A 2,583-nucleotide genomic window follows, 5' to 3' on the forward strand; every position below is an offset into this window, starting at 1 on the left:
GGAACACTGAGAGGGGGAGGCAGGGGATGTGGAACACTGTTTTATGGCCATGAGATGACTATCAAACTCTTTTAGTGTTCAACAGCTATGAATTATCAGCACAAGCTTTGCACAAAATTGAGCCCAGGAATAATCCACCTTGGTGTTGGGAGGGGCTTGTGGGGGTCCCAGTCCTCCTTCAGTATTTCTTCGCAGTTACCTGCTGCTGGAAATAGACACTTTCTCTAGTGTCTACACTAGTGGTATAGACACTAGTGAGTTGCCCATAATTCTGCAGACGCCTCACCTGTGTCTTTGTGATCACGTTCTTCAGTTCACAAGTGACGAGAATACATGGAAGTAGAGGAGTGTATTAGTTTCTTAGCCACCTTCCCTGTTGCCTCACAAAAAACTTGACAGAAAGAACTTAGGGAAGAAAAAGTTTATTTTAGTTCACAGTTCAAATATGTAGCTCATCATTGTGAGGAAATCTTGTGTCTTCATTACTTTTCCATTGCTATGACAAAAACATCACAACCAAGGCAATTTATGAAAGAAAATATTGAACTGTGATTATAGTTTTCAGAGGGTTAGAGTCCATGGTGGCATCAGGATCGGCTAAGGGTTCCCATCTTGATCCATAAGCAAGAGACAGAAAGAAAGACATGGGATTGACAAAGGCTGCCCTCAGTGACACACCTCCTCCACCAAGGCCACACCTCCTAATCCTTCCCAAACAGTTCTTCCAACCTGGGACCATGTTTTCCAACAGGCTAGTCTATGGGGCTCATTGTCATTCAAACTTCCAGAGCTTACAAGCAGGAACAGGAAGCAGCTGGTCACATTGCATCTGCAGTCAGGACACAGAGGGATATTAAGGCTTTTACTCAGTGCGCTCTCTCTCTCTCTCTCTCTCTCTCTCTCTCTCTCTCTCTCTCTCTCTCCTCTCTTCTTCTTTCTCCTCCTCCTCTTCCTCCTCCTCCTCCTTCTTCTCTTCCCCCCTTCCTTTCATTCAGTCAGGATCCCAGCCCATGCAATGGTACTTTTCACATACTTGGTAGGCCTTCCTATTTCCCCACTTCAACTACCACTATCCTTAAATAAGCCCTCACAGCCCAGCCCAGAGATTCATTTCCACCATCAAGTAGCCATCAAGACTAACTATTGGCCCCAGTCACTGAGCAGCCACCAAGGACTCAGCTACCTCCCCAAGCCCCCTCACTTCCCAGTGATCCGTCCCCCCACCCGCTGGCCTTCTCCCTCAGCTGCCTTCCGCAGGCTTCTTCCACCGAGGAAGAGGAATCCTATCGTACGTCCGCTATCCAGAACCTTCCCTCTTTTGAGCCCTTTGCTGGTGCAAGTGAGGGTGATGACCTGCCTCCTGCTGGCACTGAGGATTATATTCACCTGAGAATTCCACAGAAAAACGGCAGGAAGACCCTTACAACTGTCCAAGGGATCGCTGATGGTTACGATAAAAAATAAATAAATAAAACCTTAGTGAAGGCGTTGAAGAAGAAATTTGTCTGCAATGGTACTGTAATTAAACATCCAGAATATGGAGAAGTAATTTAGCTACAGGGTGACCAGCACAAGAACACATGCTAGTTCCTGAGAGAGATTGGACTGGCTGAGGACGATCAGCTGAAGGTTCCTGGGTTTTAAGTGCTTGTGGCTCTCTGAAGCTTAAGTGAGGATTTCTTTGCAATGAATAGAATTTCCCTTATGTCCCTTGTCACAAGTTTAAAAACCTCACAGCTTGTATAATGTAATCATTTGGGGTCCGCTTTTAACTTGAACTAGTGTAACTCCTTCATGCAATAAACTGAAAAGAGCCATGCTGTGTAGTCTTGAAGTCCCTCATTTAAACAGGTTAAGCAGAAAGCCCTGGCAGTGTCCACCCTGAAACAAAGCAATAACAAGGTTTCAGCCAAGAACCCCAAGATCACAGGACGCTATGTCTGACCAGAGGTCCCTGGGGCTCCCTCTACAGAGTCCCTCACCCTAGGAAAGTGTCACCACTTGAACAACCCAGGTGACTATGGGTATGAGTATGGGGTAACTCTGCCCCAGCTGTCACTAGAGGGAGTCTCTGGCAGTAAAAAGAACCCCTGGTGTCTGACCAGGTAGGCAAAAATTGAGAAAGCCACCTTTCCAGAGAAGTCTTGGGCATCTCGCTCACCACCAGGACAGCCTTTTTAAGCAGCTCTATCCTAGCCAAGGGATGCTGAAACATGAAGGGTGAGGCCAGCCTGGTATTAATTAAACTTATGACAAGGGAACAAATACCAAGCTGATGCCTTTGGTCGTGTGGCTAGCTGTAGAGGCTTCAACTCTGTATGAGCTGCTGCCCAGTGCCACGTGAAGGAACAAACTGGTCTTTCGGCTTTCTTTTCCCCTCCAGTTTGAATGTTATGTAATGTATTTAAATCCTAATTTAAATAAAGCATGTTTTCAGGAAAAAAAAAAAGACTAACCGTCCCCGTGGGGTCTAGTTGGGAAGAGAGAGGTGACAAGCAGGAGTGGGAGGGGCCTAGAGGACACTGGTCAGAGAGAGAAACATGATCAGAATCCATTATATACAGGCAGTGAAATGCCACAACG

General features: G+C 46.3%; 1 pseudogene; it reads left to right on the plus strand.

Moving 5' to 3' along the window:
• Window positions 1-1,644, plus strand: part of LOC114627960 — a 3,925-nt pseudogene extending 2,281 nt beyond the window's left edge.
• Window positions 1,645-2,583: the final 939 nt, after the last annotated feature.

This window comes from Grammomys surdaster, unplaced genomic scaffold (genome assembly GCF_004785775.1).
Source record: "Grammomys surdaster isolate TR1022 unplaced genomic scaffold, NIH_TR_1.0 262, whole genome shotgun sequence".
NCBI classification, from domain to species: domain Eukaryota; kingdom Metazoa; phylum Chordata; class Mammalia; order Rodentia; family Muridae; genus Grammomys; species Grammomys surdaster.